This window comes from Sus scrofa, chromosome 12 (assembly GCF_054392235.1).
Source record: "Sus scrofa isolate SSC_HxYL_T2T_F1_AM1 chromosome 12, Sscrofa_HxYL_maternal_Yorkshire_Landrace_v2.0, whole genome shotgun sequence".
In the NCBI taxonomy this organism is placed as follows: domain Eukaryota; kingdom Metazoa; phylum Chordata; class Mammalia; order Artiodactyla; family Suidae; genus Sus; species Sus scrofa.
Genome location: NC_139394.1, coordinates 28,650,312 through 28,669,309, shown reverse-complemented (window position 1 = coordinate 28,669,309; position 18,998 = coordinate 28,650,312). Strand labels below are relative to the sequence as shown.

General features: G+C 39.8%; 1 protein-coding gene and 1 pseudogene across 3 annotated transcripts in view; both read left to right on the top strand.

The window, feature by feature from the left end:
- The window catches only part of CA10 (carbonic anhydrase 10), a 640,214-nt gene that overhangs the window by 172,159 nt on the left and 449,057 nt on the right, over positions 1-18,998 (top strand). The window lies entirely within an intron of this gene.
- Positions 16,393-18,024, top strand: LOC110256026 (protein RCC2 pseudogene; annotated as a pseudogene).

Genomic DNA, 18,998 nt, shown 5'->3' with positions numbered 1-18,998 from the left:
ATTGATAAGTTCAGCTAGTTTTTGTGTGGAATCCTTAGGGTTTTCTATATATATAGTATCATTTCATCTGCATACAGTGACAATTTTACCCCCTCTATTCCAATTTGGATACTTTTCTTTCTTTTGTTTGTCGGATTGCTCTGGCTAGGACTTCCAATACTATGTTGAATAAAAGTGGTGAGATTGGGCAACCTTGTCTTGTTCCAGGTTTTTGCAGGAAGACTTTCAGGTCCTCTCCTTTGCGTATTCTGTTGGCTGTGGGTTTAAAATAAATGGCTTCTATTATGTTAAGGTATGTAGCCTAATGACCCACTTTCATGAGTTTTTACCTTGAATGGATGTTGGATTTTGTCAAATGCTTTTTCTATATCTATTAACATGATCAGGTGGTTTTTGACTTTTCTTAATGTGGCATGTGGCATGGATTGATTTGTGTATGTTGAACCATTCTTGTGAAGTTGGGATCAATCCCACTTGGTTGTGGTATATGATTTTTTTTTTTTTTTTTGTATGTTTCTGGATTCAGTTGGCTAAAATTTTGCTGAGAACTTTTGTGTCTATATTCATTCAAAGATATTGGCAAATAATATTGAATTGGCAAATTTGTTGGCATATAATATTGAAAAAAAAGTATAGGTTTTCTTACCTTCCTTGCAGACATTTTATGATTTTGATGTCCTTTTTGCTGTTCCCTGGGTTTATCATTGCCTTTACAATTGTTTTCGTTTTTTTTGTTTTGTTTTTTGGTTTTTTTTATTTTTTGTTTTTGTTTTTGTTTTTTTTCCTTTTAGATCTGTATACTGGCTTAGTTAAGAGATTGCTTTCCAGTTGTGATTTCCTCCATTCTGTTTCTTCTCATTTTTTTTTAATTTAGAGGTGCCTTTTCAGTATTCATTTTAGAATGTTTTTAGTACTCTGTATTCTTTTAGCTTTTGTTTGTTGGAGAAAGTCTTTATTTCCCCTTCTATTTTTTGTATTTTTAAATTTTATTTATTTATTTATTTTTTTGTCTTTTTGCCTTTTCTAGGGCTGCTCCAGTGGCATATGGAGGTTCCCAGGCTAGGGGTCTAATCAGAGCTACAGCCACTGGCCTACGCCAAAGCCACAGCAAGGTAGGATCTGAGCTACATCTGCAACCTACACCACAGCTCACGGCAATGCCGGATCCTTAACCCACTGAGCAAGGCCAGGAACCTCATGGTTCCTAGTCAGATTCATTAACCACCGTGCCACAACAAGAACTCCTCCCCTTTTATTTTATATGATAGTCTTGCTGGATAGAGTATTCTAGGCTGCAAATTTTTTCCTTTCAGAACTTTGAATATATCTTGCCACTCTCTTCTGGCCTGTAGTGTTTCTTTAGAGAAATCACCTGATAGCCTTATGGGGGTCCCTTATGATTACCATTTTGTTTTTCTCTTGCTGCCTTTAGAATCCTCTCTTTATCTTTAACTTTGACATTTGTTTGCTGTGGGCCTGTTTGGTTCAACTTGTTTGGAGCCCTATGTGAATCCTGTGTCTTGATATCAGTTTCCTTTAGATTTGGAAAGTTTTCAGACAAAATTCCTTCAAATATATTTTCAATACCCTTTTCCTTTTGTTCCCCTTCTAGAATTCCTATTATGCGTAGATTGGCCCACTTTATATTATCCTGTAGATCTCTTATATTGCTTTTGTATTTTTTCATTTGGTTTTCTGTCTGCTGTCTTGATTGGGTGATTTCCATTATTCTATCTTCCAAGTCACTGATTTGTTCCTCTACATTATTCATTTTGCTCTTTAGTGCCTTTAGCTCAGTTTGAGTCTCTGCAAATGAATTTTCTAATTTTTCCACTTTCCTCCATATATTATTTAGTTCTTTCATAAAGTAATCTTCATTACTGTTCATACCCTCTCTTAATTCCTTGGCATTCAGCCTTAATTCCTTCAGTATTTTCACTATCTCCCTTTTGAACTCAGTGTATGTCAGAGTGCAGAAGTCTGTTTCATTGTTTGCTGCTTTAGGTGAATTCTCCTGTTCTTTTATTTGGAAATGGCTTTTGAGCTTCTTCATTTTGCTTTTATTTTTCTTAATCTATGAATTAGGGAAAGCAACTGCTATAGGCTTAGAGGGCATTTTAATGCAAGGGCACCCTTGGGTATTTTGTGGTGTTTTACTTTTGTGCTGGTGTCTCCTTTTGGCTTGTAGACTTGCTGTCTCTTTCCTCAGTCTGTGCAGTCTATTATCACCTTGATAGGGTGCTATAGGTGCTTCCAGGGAGATAGAGGCAATGGGCAGGGCTAATAACCAGTGCCTGGGTTCTGGCCCCTTGACAGTTGCAAGGACCTATGGAAAGGTTGCACAAGCTACTTTTAGTTGCAGGGCCCTGGGAAGTGATAGTGACCCTCAAGCTGGATTAGGTGGTGCCTGGTGCATTTGGTAGTGGCAGTGGCAGTGGCAGCACATATGCTTTTCTAGGGCAGTGAGAGCATTAATGAGTGCTGCTCAGTTGCAGTGTCTGACTCTGTTCCTACCTCTGGGGCGACATGTGGTCCCTGCCCACAGACCCCTAGTGGTGGCAGGCCATGCTTACCTCTGGAGTCAAAGATAATTGCAGTGGTTTGCCCCCACTACCTTAGACCACAGAAGAAATGCACCATCATGGTTAGACCACACAGGAGGGCCTGCCACCTGTAGCTGGCAGAAGAGGGGCTGTTGCCCATAGCCCAGGCAAGAAGTTTCCCAGTGCCCATAGCCAAACACTGTGATAGTCCACGCATGTGCAGAGAAAGATATTCCTATGGTGGTCTGCCCCTCCTCCACTTCCCCTCCCCAACAATGGTGCCTTCCCTCTCCTTTGGGCCCAGATCTCCTCATGGGTTACATCAGTTGTGGCCTCCACTCCCCAGCCCTTAGTGCATCTGCTCTCTAGCTCCCTCAGGATGTCTCCACACAACAAACCCTTAATCTTATCCCTGGAACTCATCTCTGGAGCCTGAGTCTCAGTGCCCAGCCTCTGCTTGAGTGCCTCAGGCTGTGGTGTCCAGGGGTGGTGACACTAATCATTTTGTGGCTGTCTCTCTGGTTTTCCCTCCTTAGTCCAGCTGCTGCACTTTTCTCTCTGTGGCTTTGAGGTCCCTCTGTCTTGGCTGATCTCCCCATCAATTAGCTGGCTTCTCTGCTTGTGGGTTCCGTTCATCTTTCACAGCTCCCTCTCAGAAGTGCTGTTCCCATCCTGTTCCCATAGAGATTTCTCTCTCTATTTGTTTTATTTTAGCCATTTATGTGGAGGGTTTCTTGCCTTTTTTGAAGGTTTAAGGTCTTCTGCCAGTGTTCAGTAGATGTTCTGTGTGAATCATTCCTCATGTAATAACATTGAATTTCTTTTCTTCTGTCACTTGACTTTATTTATGAAAAGTTGAGGTCATTGGAAGTACTATACTAGAAAAAGAGAGAAAGTGCTAGCTGCCATTGAGTAGAGGACTATGTGTGAAAGAGGAGGATAAGACTCCCCACCTCTGCTTTGGAGACTCGGAGATGATTTAATTTTACTTGAGTGAACATGTATTGCATTTTCCACATTGTGAAGCCAGATCCTCACCAAACCTGCATGAAGTACAGTACCCCGAAGTACAGTACCCTACTGTACTTCAGTGGAAGCTCCTTTAGATTTCCAAGACTATTTCTTCAGTCTTCATTGAGATAAGACCACTCATTCAGGGAGCCCATATCTGCTAGAATCTTAACCTTGGCCAAATTGGAAAAAATAAAATTGCTATTTTCCTCTCAGTTTAAGAGATAGTTTCCTTCACTATATATATATAGCGTGTGTGTACACACACACACACACACACACACACACACATAGTGTATATACTGAATACATATATATACACACTGATATATATTTTTATATAATATTTAAATTATTTATTTTTACACTATATATCTGTATCTTTTACCTTCTACATGACTGTCAAAAAAGTGCATAAAATTACACTCTGGTGAAATTTTGGTTTCTGCTCTTCCTAACCTGTGCATGTCTCATTCCTTCTCTATCATCATCATAACAGTTTGAAAAGCAATCCATTCATATCAACAAATTTGCCTTAACACATTCTGAAATGGCTAGTATGTTTTGCATGTTTCACTTCTTTACAATCGTAAATATTTAAGATAAATGAGGACAGCTAAGCTGTTCATGAATAGAAATGACCGTGTCCTGATTTTATGTATTCCCATCTTGGTGCCTTATCCATTTGGTATAAGTGGCAGTTAGATTTTTTTTTTTTTTTTTTACATTATCCCCTTTTTAAAATGTAGTGTATTCAAAACAAAAGACTGTATAGTCCTATGTGAGTGAGTCTTGGGAAAATTGCTTGCTATTATGGATATTTTTCAGCAAGAGCTACAATAAGGAATGTTTTCATTCTGAAGTATTTGTTGTTTCTACTTTGAGACCTTGCTTATTAATCATGTGGAATTCTGAGCCATAGAAACAAACATTGTGTCCTTCTCTAGGTTCTATGACAGTGAATGAGTTCGCTTTATTCCTCCCCTTTTACTATTAGTCTTGAGGGACAATGCCATGGGACCATAGTTATGACATTTCATGTGTCCCATAGAGTCAGCCTAGGGTACTGAGAGCAAGACCCCTTTAAGACAGAACAAATATTTTAAAATCAATAAATACTAGACTTCCTCTCTTTAAAAACAAAACAAAAAAATAAACAAAACCCAGAAATTTCAGCTATAAAATATCAGGACTATGTATTCTGATATCCTCTGATTTCTTTATGAAAATAATTATCAGCACCACAATCATCAATATTTTCAGCACAATCACCATTATTATCACTATCATCATTATAATAGCCCTGGCTTATTAAGAAATTACTATGGAGGAAACTATTCTAAGAACTCTGCATATTTATTATTTCCAATCGCCACACTCTTGTAATATAATTATTCATGATTGGCATCATTTTAAGAAACCTGAAACTTAGAGCCGGGAAGCTATCTGTTTCTAGAGGGAGGCCTGAGCATCACCTCTAGATAAAGAAGTAGCTTGTAAGGGTTCAAGAGTGCTTTGGGATATTTTCTGATTCATCCCCTTTGCATTTCCTTTTACCTGTTTCACTTCCTTGTTCACTTCCATTTGAATGAGCCTCAGGATAACTGGTGAGTAGAACAGCAGAAGATCTAAATTTTATTTAACAGGCTTGACATTATCACTTCCTTACTGCTTTACATTTGGCTCCCATTTCACATATGTGAGTATTTCTAAGCAAGAATAAACAGACTGTGTGTTCAGTCTACAATTGGGTCCGGTATAAGGAGTATAACCTCAGTGGGGCTGTTCTGGCTATTGATGTTTAGCTTATATCAGATTGATGCTTATGCTGAGAACTAGATAACATGCAAAAATATTTTAAAAATATCTCCAAAGGGATTACAGAGTATCTTTAAGTCATTAGGACCTGAGGTTGCCAAGATCTAAGAGGCCAAGAGCCTTAACAGCCAGGAAGAGAAAATTTCCTTTTGAGGGATTTTAGGTAGTAAATACACAGAGCTCTTTGCTTTGTAAAAATTCCTCAGGCTAGCCACTTATGGTCTGTTCACTTTTTTGGATGTGTGATATATATCAGTTTAAAAAAGAAAGTTAAATTTACATAAAAATATAAGATGTATGTTCCAATTGTTACTTGTAAAAAAAAAAATCCCAAATAGATTTCAATTGCTGAAAGCTGTTAGTGGGGATTGACTAAATTAAACAAAAGAAAACTAACCCTTTTCTCCAAGTATTCAGAATGACTTAAGCAGTGATATGTAATCTTTTTGGCATGAGAGTCAATTCATGAAAGAAAAGGAAAGAAAAAAAAATATGTTATAAAATTAAAACAAAAAATCTTTACCGAATTTCATGAAAAATAGATTATAAGATTACCTTCTTTATTATTTTATTAAAGAAAATAAAGGCAATAAGAAAATGATCCTTTTTCTTTCCTTTTTTCGGCTGTTCCACAGCATATGGAGTTCCTGGGACATGGATCAAATCCAAGCCGCAGTTGAAACTTATGCCCCAGCTGTGGCAATGTGTGATGGAACCTACATCCCAGCGCTGCAGAAATGCCACTAATCCTGTTGAGCCACAGCAGAAACTCCAAAAATGACTCCATTTTTAAACCAAATGACCAACAGTTGGCATCTATAAGAAATAAATTAAAATTAACTCTTTCCAATCAGTGTGACATTAAATGATGACTGAAATACCAGGCACTCTGCCATGCACTGGAAATACAGAATAAAAAATGATTGGCGCTGTCCTTCTTCAAAATGGTTATCTCTCTTCTGCAGTTATAACCTACATAAAGTCTCCTGCTTCATGACACTACCTCAAGCACAACGCCACTACCAAAGAAAAATGTCAGCAACAAAAAGTAATCAAGCATTTTTCTTATGTCGTTAGATACTTAAAAAAAAAAAAGCCATTACACAGCTAAAAAACTTCTCAATTCCATTATCTCTCCCTTTGTCAACATAGGAAAGCTCTCCACTAACATTGCTACATCATTTTTATTCTTGTTACATGTGTCTGTTCATGAATATTGCATCACATCCTTTTGCAACTTGCCTTTTTAATTCATATCTAATTTTTGAAATATATCCATGTTTATACATGTAGGTAAAGTTCATTAATTTTACCTTATCTTTAAGATTTCATTGTATGAATGTACTACAGTTATTCATCCATTTTGGAATTTTTTGCCCAATTGATGGCAAAATTTTGCTGATGGGTATGAATCTATATATCATTGTTGTTTAAATATTCATTTCTCCAATTTACCAATGAGAGTGAGAATCTTCTCATGTGACTTGTTATCCTAGAAATTTTAGTACAAATCATTTGCCTATGTTTTATTGATTATAAGCATTCTGAATATTGATATTATGTCATGTCAGTTACGTGTCCAGCAAATATCTTTTCTCAGTCTAAAACTTTTCACTTTGTTTATAGAGCTGATTTAAAATGTCAGTATGTCACAGTTATTGATTCATCAAACTTTTCCTTTATAGCTTGTGGATTTTGTATTAGTTCATTAATCCTTCCCTATTCCATACAAAGATCCTTCTATATCTCTAAGTTTTATACTTTTGCCTTTCACATTTTTGTATTTTATCTATATGGTTTGGGATAGGAATCCATTTTTCCCCACAACCAGTTGACTTCCTGCAATTTATTAAGTAGTCTTTCCTGTAATGTATATTGATCTTTAATGCCTCTTCCATCATATTCCAACTTGAAATATGTACAAATATGATTGTGGGCTTTTATTCCCCTGTCACTTTGGTCTAGTTGTCTACAGGTTAAAATTGTAAAATCCCAATATCTAGAGACTTTTAAATGAGTCATGATTCTTTATACTTCTTGAATTTTCTTAGTCTTTTATTTCTTTCATATCAATTTAGAAGTTTAATTTCATTTGACATGTATAACTTTGATTTTATAAAAAAGTAGAACTTATCTTCTTTTTCTTATCATGGAAGTTTAATTCCATTTTCATTTAGTGCAATAACTAATATATACGATCACAGCCTTTGATTGTATTTTTTTGTCATGATTTATCTTTGCTTCCTCTGGTTTCCTAGTATTCTAAATTTCATTTAATAATTATCCTCAAACCTCTGCCATGAATACACAAATTAACACTAATTAGTACCTTTGACATTGCAAAAGTAAAAGCAAAAATTAGTAAAATACTATCATCAGAGACATGAGAAAATTAACAAACCCCAAGAATATAGCTAAATAAATTATTGTTTCGTAGGGTAATCTGTTTCTTTCTATCCTCTATGACTCTGAGTCTTTCCTTTTAATTTTTTTATAGTTTCCTCTGTGTGCTGCATTCCATGTGGCTTCTTTGAATATTTCTAATCTCTAATTCTTTCTTAAGCTGAATTGTATTTGTTCCTCCAAAGAGTTTTAGTTTTATTCATGTATATTCAGTCTATGGTCATTTGTTTTTAAATCTAGTTTTTCTTTTCCACACATACTTTCCCCACATGATTTCTATGTCTTCCTTTACGGTTTTTTTTTTTTTTTTTTTTTTTTTTTGGTAAATATGTTATCTCTTTCAAGATTATATATTATTTGCAATGCTTGCAGCGCACATTCTCACTTTCATTTTAGCTTCTGATCTTTGCCATGTGGATTAATTTCCTCATATTATTTCATTTGGTTTAAGAATTTTCTCCTCACTGGGTATCCTTTTTTCTGTGGATGGTTATAAAATTGTTTTATACCAATTTTGTTACAGAATTGTTTTATTTTTGCTTTTTCCACTTCTCATGGGTTTGTTACTTTCACAATTTAGTAGCTTCTTACCATACTTAGTGCAAGATTTAACTTAGAATTTCTCATATGACACAAATGTCTATCCACATTCCTGGGCAACAGACAAATTACACCAGTATTTTTCCAGTTTTCCTAATTCCCTATCTATGACAGGGGCAGACATTTTAGCATTAATCCAGAGCAGAAGAAGCACCAACATCTACTTAACTTTAAAACAGGATATTCTGGTATTGTAGTTTTATATTATTATTTTCTAATATTTTGTTATTGGTATACAGAAATGCAACCAATTTCTGAATGTTAATCTTGTAACCTGGTACTTTTAAATTCATTGATCAGTTTGAATAGTTTTTGTGTGGAGTCCCTAGCGTTTTCTATGTATAGTATCATGTCATCTGCATAGAGTGACAATTTTACCTCTTCTCCTCCAATTTGGATGCTATATACCTTTTAAAATCACACCCCCCAGAATTAAATACCTAGGAATAAACCTGAACAAGGAGGTGAAAGACCCATATGATAAGAAATATAAAACATTAATCAAAGAAATGAAAGAGGATTCAAAGAAATGGAAATATAGTCCATGCGCCTCAATTGGAAGAATGGCCGTACTACCCAAAGCAATCTACAGATTCAATGAAATCCCTATGAAATTACCCATGACATTTTTCACAGAACCAAAACAAACAATCCAAAAGTTTATATGGAACCACAAAAGACCCAGAATTGCCAAAGCAATCCTGGGGAGGGGGGGAACAAGCAGGAGCTATAACTCTCCCAGACTCCATTCAATATTATAAAGCTACAGTAATTGAGATGGTGTGGTACTGGTATAAAAACAGACATACAGACCAATGGAACAGAGTAGAGAACCCAAAAATAAACCCAGACACCTATGGTCAATTTATCTTTGACAAAGGAGACAAGAATGGGAAAAAGTACCTCAGAAAGCCAAATATAGAACTACCATATGACCCAGTAATCCCACTCCTGGGCATATATCCAGGAGGAGATGTCCGGATCCCTGGAGGGGCATTTGGGCAGTCAACCTTCAATGTCCCTTTATGCCACAGCTGGGGCATGGACGGGTAGGAGACCTCAGCTTTGGGCATGAGCGGGCCCGGTGCCTTCTTTGCCACATTTGAAGCAGGGCCCAGCTGGCTTGTTGTTTTTGTTGATTGATGGAAGTTTGGAGCCATGTAGGGCAGTGGCTAAAAGGTGGTATTTGGTCTGATTTGTTGCACCTTTTTAAATTTTGTCTGCTCTTCCTTGTTATTGAAAATTTTAAAGGCCAAATTTAAAAGGCCTTATTGTGGGGTTTGAAGAGAAGGAGCCAAGATGCTTTTCACTTTGAGATAGGTCTGAGAGGGAGAATGGGACATGAACCCAAACAATGCCTTCTGCCCCAGCTACTTCCTGTAAAGGAAGGGGAGGAGCAGTGAAAGGAGCAGGGCCCTGCTGTGAAGCTTTGGGACCTGGTATGGGGAGGGTATTTAGGGAGGCCAGGGTAGGTCCTTAGGACCCTCAGGGTAGAAGGTGGGGCTGAGGCCTCAGAGCTTGATTCTGGAATAGGTATGGGAGGGTGGTCAGGTTGAGAGGGAGTGGAAGGTGGAGGCTGTGGAACTGGAATTGAATCTGGAGAAGCTGCAATGGGATTGGGAGTGATAGGGGGTGGGCTGTGGTCAGAAGGTTTGAAGGAGGAAGAAGAAAAATCTGAACAGGGATCAGGAGATGTTGTATTAGGAGGATGTGGCCCAGAGTGGGCTAAGAGTATTTGAGATGTAGAACAAGATTTAGAGAGAAAGGGTCGAGAACGAAGAGTGAAGAAAGCCTGAACATAGGGAATCTCTGGGCACTTGCTTGCGATGGCAGAAGTTATCTAGGTCTCTAAGGTATTGTAGTCGAGAGTTCAGTTTTCTGGCCACCGGGACCTATTATCTGGTCTGTATTGAGGCCAAACAGTGTTACAATCATAAATAGGTCTTTTGGTCTAATCTCTTGGAGACCTAGGGCTTTTAGGTTTTGGAGGAGGCATCCTAGAGGAGTAGACTTTGGAGGATGGGATTGAGAATTTCCCGTTGCGGCTGAGTAGGGAGGGCAGACAAAAGGTGAGGGAAGGCGAGGAGAAAGGTCTGAGAGAAGAGGCGTCCTCGTTCTCAGGGCCTTCTCAGAGGGTAATAGTAGTCTGCCTTGGAATGAGTGTCTCCTATTTCAAGGGCAGATGGAGTGGGCACAAGGCGGAGGGCCTGCAGGCAGTGGGGGATCCTCCCTGCCTAGTGCTAGGACTTGAAAATGAGGTGGGGGGGCGGGGCGGGAGAGAGAGAATCCAGTAGGATGGGATTTCACTCACCCTTGTAACCGATGGTTGAAATGTGAGCAGGTGTGTGGATGTCTATCCAGCAAGGCAAGTAGAGAATCCCGGAGGCTCCTCTTGGTTTTCCTGAGAGGTTTGGGGTTGGGGGGAGTCCGCCAGGGCCGGGTTTGGAAATAAAGTCCGCCAAGCTGTTGCGGGACTTCCCCTCCAGGTTTCCGCACCCAGAATGTAAGGCAAGTGCAGAGCAAAAGAGAACAGACCAGGTGGTCAGGCAAAGAGAAGGAAATTTATTAAAGGGAAGAGCCAGCCCCCTGCCCTTCTGGCGGGTCCCATGGACAGAAAATTGGATCCCCTGAAGGAGGGTTAGTTTATCTTTAGCCTGCAGCTGGACTCTGGTAGTCACCTAGGCTTGAGAAAGCCAGAGGTGTCGCACAGTAGGGTGGTCTCCTAACCTTGGGAAAGTGGCACCAGCAGCGAAAACAGGATGTTGCTTGAGCAAGGTGGTCAGTCTCATGGGTCACTGTGACCTCATATTTTAACAATGAGCCCCTTTGTAGCCCCTAACACTCTGCCTCTTCAAAAAAAAAAAAAAAAGATATTTTGGTAACTAACATATTACCATTTTCTCATTTATATTCAAACTTACCATCGTTTAATCTTCCAGTTTTACAAGTAAAGTTCATTTGATATTGAAAAATCATCAGACTGTTAATTAGAAAACATTAACATCTTGTATCATGAAACTACACATGTAGGTAGGGATGAATAGACACCTTGTCTGTGACTGTCCCTTTAACAAATTATTGTGAAACATATTGAACACAGTTTAACTTTAACCCATTCACTTCTTTTGGAGTATATTCTCACTAAACAAGTGAAGGTAAATGTAAAGTAAGTACATTGGAATAAAAGGTATGTATGGTCTTCTTCATCTCTAAAATTCTATAAAACACATGCCTTTGTACAAGGTAGAACTCAATAAGCATTTCAGCTGACATAGCTTTTACCATTTAGGAGCTTCTGATAGCATAAGAAGCAACATGTGACCCGAAGTCGTCATATACACATGTATATGACTTCTGTAGTTTCTCTTTGGGTTCATGGATCTCTGTTTACATGTTGGCTGTTTTATTTATTATCTATGTGGCCACTGTTAAGTTAATCAGTCTCTCCTAATGTCAGTATTCTCATCTGTAAATAAGATTAATAATAAAGTTGAACGGTTATTGTGAGAATTGGGGTTTTTAGATAATCAGGGCAAGCTCCTATCTTCTTTTCTCATCTGTAAAATTGAAATAATTATCATCACAGGTATGTAAGAATTTGTAAGAACTATAAGATAAATTATAATAAATTTCTTAGCAGGGTGTTTAATAAATGGCAGGCTACTATTACCAACTCAGTTCATGGCATACTGGAAACAGAAAGGTAGAAGGTCCTCCTGGCCAGCCTTCTGATTCACTCCAGGTCCCTGCTCTTTGATACACCCCCCCCAACCCCCGCCGCAGCTCACTCTGGATGTGGGTTTGCCGTCACTCCTCTCTGACGTCATAGGCACTTCTGCCTTTTTGGCCATGGGAGACACTGAAACAAATTATGTTCACAGCTATACCTTTGTGGCTAGTTACCTGTGAAAACAAGGTTCACTTTTTGAACGTCCAGTTTGCTCTTCCATGATTCTTAAGTAATTTATCTGTCAGCATGTACTTCTGGTCTTTGTTCCCTTGAAGACTCTCTTCCCCACAAATGCTTAGTCTTCTTTCTATATCCTGATCCCCTACAGCTTTTCCTATGAAATACATATTAAATCCTTTTAGTGTTTAATATGTATTTCATTGCATTTCCATTATAAAGTGTAAAGCCAGCTATTCCATGTTACAGATCCTTTATAGAGAAAGAAGGGGAAGGAGACAGCAAAGGGAAGGGGGACAGAAAGGAGGAAAAGGAGGAGGAGAGAAGAGAAGGAGGAAGAGGCAGAGGAGAAGAGAAAGAAGGAGGGGTAGAACGAGAAGAGGAAGGAGGAGGGGAAGGGAAAGAAGAGGGGATAATCTGGATGTACTTAGCAAAGTAGACATTTTCTCTTAGCTGTATTAATAAAGCATCTCATATTTTATATATTGGTTAAAATAACTTAAAAATTAGCATTATCTTTTTGTTATCATGATCAGTTAATTAGAAGGACTAATGTAAAAACCATTGACAATATAATTTTTTAAATTATTCAAAGTATTTGCATCAAAGCATCATTTATGATCCTGAGGACAATCTACTTACTTTTTCTGATCAAGTCAGATGAAATTCAAGTCTAAACTTTTAGGGCTGATCCTATAACCTTTAAGGTCAAGTGACACTGCTTAGTGAAAAATTCCCATCATTCTCATGATGAAGGTAATGACAAATGGTCATGATAAATGACTACAAATTATACCCTCAATGATAGTTGCATAATACAGTTTTAGGAGCCACACAAACTTTTTCCCTAATGATGGGAATATTTTTGTCTGTAATTCTCACAAACATTCTGCAAAGTCTGAATTAAGCCACCCTCCCAGGTGGGTAGTTGACCATATAGGACAGGATGCTTGGTCTTCCTGGTCCCACTGATTATGTATTTGTAGCATTTCATTCAGCCATGCTGCCTTACATCATTTTCTGCAGCAAGTTTACTGATTGCTCATTTTCTTCTTTTTTTGGGGGGGGCGGCCACAGTGTGGCATATGGAAATTCCCAGGCCAGGGGTCAAATTGGAGCTGTAGCCGCTGGCCTATGCCACAGCCACAGCAAAGCCAGATCAAAGCCACATCTGTGACCTACACCATAGCTCATGGCAACGCTGGATGCTTAACCCACTAAGCGAGGCCGGGGATCAAACTTGTGTCCTCATGGATACCAGTCAGATTTGTTTATGCTGAGCCATGATGGGAACTCCATGAAACTTGACTTCATTTTCTGAACAAATAACTTAATATTTATTTATATATCTAATGGTAGAATGAATTTGGGACTTTGATGACATCAGCTTTACTAAATCTAACTGAAATGTGACAACATGCATTTTTCTGAAATAAAAATATCCCTTGAACAAAATATAAAATTTGAACAAATGATTTAATATTTTGATTTAAAATGTGAGTTTTGAATCATAAACCTTTATTGTCATTCTAAAATTCAACATCTCAAAATTAAAATTCAGAAGAGAAATGTTCTTACAGATTACATTTGACCGTTGCTTTAGAGATCCTCTAAAAGCTAGGAAGTTTTGTGTATACCTGCTACCAAGCCACCATTAAGAAGTCAGTTAGAGAAGAGAAGGAAAACAACATTTAGTACCTACACTGTGCCAGCCCAGGGATGTACCTTGCACCTCAGCAGCATCCTGAGCAGCTGCAGAGACCATGTTGGCTCCTTAACCCCCTATGCCACAGTGGGAACTCCCGAAGTGATATGCCAAAACGTAGTTCAGGTTAGTAAACATTGCGGTTAAGTGCAGTCCTGGTAAACATTGTGATTAAGTAATGAGGTAGAAAATTCAGTTTTTAAAATTTATATTTTAAGCTATCCAATAATTATTTATCATTTGCTTTGCTATGTATAAAACACAAATTAGGAGTTCCCACTCTGGCATTGGGGGTTAAGGAGCCAACATGGTCTCTGCAGCTGCCCAGGTTGCTGCTGAGGTGCAAGTTCCATCCCTGGGCCAGCACAGTGGGTTAAGGGTCCAGCATTGATGCAGCTGTTGTGTAGGACATAGCTGCAGCTCAAATTTGATCCCCGGCCCTGAGAACCTCCATATGCTGCAGGTACAGCCAAAAATCAAAAAAAACAAAACAAAACAAACAAAAAACCCTGCGCAAATTAGATCCAGGAATAAGAGTGTTTTATAGTCCTATTAAAAAGGAGAGTCTCGGAGTCCCTGTATGGCTCACCAGAGTAAGGATACAATGTTGTCCTGCAGTGGCTTGTGTTGCTGCTGTGGTTAGTTCTATCCCTAGTCCAGGAACTTCTGTATGCCACAGGCATGACCCAAAAAGGGAGAGAGAGAGAGAACCTATGGCCATAAATCACTGTCCTATAGCATAGGAAATAATGTGGCGTAAAAGAGAGACTTTAAACTATTTTACAAATAAAAAGAGGAAGGAAACTATTTTCAATTGGGAGTATAGCATAAGGCTTTATAATAGAGAGTGGCTGACTCTTGAAGGAGTAGGATTTAGATTTGTAGTATCTTTATGATCTAGTACTCAAATTTTTCCAAAAGAGATAGACTAATATTAGTGTCAAAAGGAAGCACTTTTATCTATCCAAGAGACATTCATTGAGTACTCTGTGCTAAGAACTGTATTAGGTGCTAGAGTAAAATTATAAGAAGTACTTCATGTCTTCTAGAAGCCCTCAGTTTAATATTCAAGTGGGAAACTGGTGAAAAGGTGAAAGTGTGTGGACAAAGACAGAAAGGGGCATCAGAAAAGCTATACAAAATCAGAAGTAAGAAATAAACTCGGATAGGAAACCCACTATAATTATGTTTAAATTTGTTTTTAATTTAGTACATTCAAAGAGACATATAGGGAGCTCCTGTTGTGGCACAGCAGAAACAAATATGACTAGTGTCCATGAGGATGGAGGGTCAATCCCTGGCCTTGCTCAGTGGGTCGGGGATCTGGTGTTGCCTATGAGCTGTGTAATAGGTTGAAGATGCAGCTCACATCCTTCATTGCTGTGGCTGTGGCGTAGGCTGGCAGCTGTAGCTTTGAATCGACCCCTAGCCTGGGAACTTCCATATGCTGCAGATGCAGACTTGAAAAAAAAAAAAAAGAAAGAAAATAGAGAGAGCAAGCTGTATATACAAATTCTAATAACTCTTTGGACTGAGAGTGTCTTTCAAGATTTTTTAAGTGGGAAGGAGGTACTGGAAGATCTGAAATTTTAAAGAATGTCTGCTACTTGATGTCTAGTCAAGATGACATTGTAAGTTCATTTTCGAGCCCCACCCTTCTGCTTCAAACACATGGCAGTAACAGAAAAAGACATAAAAAGAAATATATTATCACAGATATTATCACATATATTACATATCACATATTATCACAGAATATTGGATAGAGTTCTCTGTGCTACACAGCAGGTCCCCATTGGCCAATCATTCAATATACCAGAGTGCGCATATGCCAGTTCCCAAACCCCTAGTCCATTCCTCCCATCTTCCCTCGTGTCCCCTTTGGTACCAGAAAGTTTTTCAAACTCTGTGAGTCTGTTTCTCTTCTGCAAATTAGTTCATTTGTATCCTTTTTTTTTTTTAATATTCCACATATGTGGTATTATTTGTCCCTTAACTTTTTAGCATATGTAAAAAGGAAAAGCCAAAATGCAAATTATTTAGTCTCTTTACCCTGTTACATCCAAAAAGCAGTTGTTAGACATTTTTTGCACTCCCTACTTCCTAGCTATTTTTGTTTAAAGCTTTATCTTTTCAATAAAATAGTTCTTATTATATTTCATTTAGTCAAAGAGTCTGAACATTCTCATTTTAAATTGATTTTTGGTTTCCTCTATTATTTTCATTCTACTTAGAGTGTATTCACAACTTAATTATTGATTTTACTGATGTGTCTCGCAATACCTTTCCTCATGCGTTTTATTTTTTACAAAAATACAGACTTTATTGCAAAATACAGAATATTTGAATACATTTAAAATGTGTGTAGAATCTCGTATTTACATTTTAAGTGTATCTGCACCACCATGCCCAGGAAGAAGGTGGCGGCCTGAGAGGAACCGACCTTGGGCAATGGCATGGCCCATGCCAGGACCAGGAAATACAGCCGCCTCGCAGGCAGGAAGCAAAAGCTGCCTGAGCCCTGCAGTAGTAGCAGTGGTGGCAGCAGCAGTGGCAAAGAGGATGGCCTGGAGCTTGAGGGGCCCCACGGTGGGACCAAGCGTGCGGCACGGCGGGTGATGGCAAAGGCGGTTGGTGAGGCAGTGGTCATCACCCAGCTGGAGTGTACCAAGGAGTGCGTCAGACTTGAAGGGTCTAAGTACAAAGGGCAGCTTTTAGTTTTGGTGGCACCCAGCTGGGGCTTTATTGGTTCAAAAGAAGTGCCTAAACAATAAGATGCTTACCTCAACTTCGGTCAGAACTTGTGGGGACCCAACAGGTATGGGAGACTATCGGGGGTCCTGGTGCAGACAGTAGTTTCGGGGTCATGTGCTGCCCATAACCTGCTCATTGCCACAGAAGGGAAGCTGTGGAGCTGGGGGTGAAAAGAGAAGGGGTAGCTGGACCACGGTGACATCAAGAATGTTGAAGCCCCCAGATTCATCGAGGGTCTCAGCCAGGAGATGATTGTGTCTGCAGTGTGTCGGCAGAACCACACCTTGGCCTTGATTGAAACCAGCTCCATTTTTGCTTTTGGGGACAAGATGGGACAGCTGAGCCTCAGCAGCCAGACAGACGCTGTTCCCAGACCTGCACAGATAACATACAATGGCCAGCCAATTACCAAAACGGCCTGTGGGCTGATTTCAGTTTGAAAATGTACTGCAAAGGAAACCTCTATTCCTTTGGGTGACCTGAATATGGTCAGATGAGACACAACTTGGAAGGGATGTTCATTGCAGGGGCACAACGTATAGAGTCCGATTGCGAGCTGGTGCCCTGGCGGGTGGTCATCTTCATGGAGAAGATGAAAGTTGGACAGATCGTGCAGGTCCCAAATGTGGTTGTTGGCAATGTGGCCTGTGGCACTAACCACACGCTGGTCCTGGACTCCCAGAAGCATGTCTGGCCAACTGTTGAAGCTGTTCGACTTCCCCATGAGGGGCATCCCAGATCTAGGCCAGCTACACCTGCCTCTTTGCCTTCAGTGAAGTGGGTGGTCATCTGTTTTTCTGGGGTCCAGCTCCCACGAGTCTACCATGTACCCCAAGGCCGTGCAGGACTTCTGAGGCCGGAGAATCCTGGAGCCTAGCTTGTGGGAAGGGCAGAATCAACGTGGCCATGGACAAGGGCACAAATGGATGGGGACCATCTCCAACCTTTGGGGAACTGGGCAACAGGGATCACAGCCCAACTCTTCACTGAAGCTCAGGAGGTGAAGAGGCTGAATAGGCATTTTCACAGAGCAGGTTGCCAAGGGCTACTCATACTCCTTGGTGATAGCAAGATACCAAAGTGAGACCCAGAAGAAGATCAAGAAACTGCCAGAGTACAACCCGCAGACCCTCTGATTTGCCGGAGTCTCACACCTCACGTGGCGGTTGTCATTTCCATGTGCACTGGGATGGGAAGTCAAAGGAGGAATTGTAAAAAGCAAAGGTTGACCAAAGGTGCATTTTTGTTAGACTCCTTGAGGTTCTGTTTTATAGGTGACTCAACCTCAACTAGCTTTTCTGTATGCTTTACAAATTTTTTTTCTTTTTAATTAAAATATTTGCTCATTGTCGACTTACCATTCCTACAAAAGAGGCAGAAACTTTGAGCAATCTAGGTTTTATTTTTTTAAGTTGTTTTCCCTTTGTCCCTTCTCTCCTCAATACATTTCTCAAAACCCCCCTTTCCAGTTGTGATGAGCATTGCGATCTGAGTCCAGTCACCATGTACTCAGAAAAAAAAAAAAAATCCCTTGTGGGAGCCAGCAGCATCTAAGGCAGAGATGTCCCTGGTGGTCCATCTCCATCTCCAATCACACCCACGTGCCTGTGTGCTTGGAAGCCTCTGGGTCACTTCTTTCCTGCATTTCCTTCTAGATCTCCTGAGGCTCCATGTGTTCTGCTTCTCCCCTTGGCTGCTTGTGAGGCCCACCACCTTTTGGCTGAGACAATAATAGAACCTGCCATTCCCCACCCCCCCGTGAGGGTCTCGGATCAGTGTTTAACCATTTCTATGGACTTAAGCTGTAAAAGAGGTCCAAAGGAAAATCAGGTGATCGCAGAACCAGTGGGTACTTGGGCGCATGTGGCAGGCATGGAGACAGTGTATCTGCTTCAAGATCCAAGCCGAGGGCTCCTCTGATCCAGGGCTGCCTTGTTAGAACTTGCCATTAGGGACTGACCAGCCAGCAGTAAAAAGTGCCTTCTGGAGTGAGTCCTTGTAAAGAAGGATCAAGCCCTTTGTATAACCAGCTTTTATCACCTTTGTGCTTCTGTCTTTATTTCCCTCCCTCCCCCCCACCCCTCGGCTGGATCCTGCTGGAATGGCCCGGTCTATTTCAGAGGCCCAGGTCCCTGTTTCGTTAACCCAATTCTCTTGTCACATTTGCTTGGCTGTGCTACCAAATCGTTGGGATTATGGAAGAAGTCCCCCTTCTCTGCGTGTCAGCGCAGAGCCTGGGTCCTCCACCCCAGGTCCC